Genomic DNA, 404 nt, shown 5'->3' with positions numbered 1-404 from the left:
CTGCAGCGCAGGGAGCATTTTAAAATCTTTTTTTATACCATTTATGTTTAAAACTCACGGAAGAAAGTAGTACCGTTTGTGATGACGTGGGCTCGTAAAAGTAAATGAGAATTTAAGTCATAAAAAAAAAATCTTAAGTTATTTAAAAATTAAACGGTGAACAGGGTGAATCTAGATTGATGATTAATCGTGCAGGCCTACCATAGAGCCCAATTATAAAATGATTAAAATTGTGTACAGCGTGGTACAAACAACGGTTTTGTCTCCATAGTTTTATAAGTCTAGTTCTTGACTATTTTTATAAGATTTTATAAGACTTGATAGTCTAACAACAATGTAGCCGTCTGTGCCGAAAACACTGGCTTAAACCTAATCAAATAGTGACCTTAATAATCTAATTGAAT

The 404-nt window shown here is 32.4% G+C and overlaps 1 long non-coding RNA gene across 1 annotated transcript in view; it reads left to right on the top strand.

Annotated features, from left to right (window-relative positions):
* LOC116686478 (uncharacterized) overlaps positions 1-404 on the top strand; it is a 4137-nt gene that overhangs the window by 3438 nt on the left and 295 nt on the right. The gene's annotated exons all lie outside the window — the stretch shown is intronic.

The sequence above is a fragment of the Etheostoma spectabile genome, unplaced genomic scaffold (assembly GCF_008692095.1).
Source record: "Etheostoma spectabile isolate EspeVRDwgs_2016 unplaced genomic scaffold, UIUC_Espe_1.0 scaffold379, whole genome shotgun sequence".
Taxonomy (NCBI): Eukaryota; Metazoa; Chordata; class Actinopteri; order Perciformes; family Percidae; genus Etheostoma; species Etheostoma spectabile.
The sequence above is the reverse complement of the archived record's forward strand: the minus strand, read 5'-3'. Positions and strand labels throughout refer to the sequence as shown.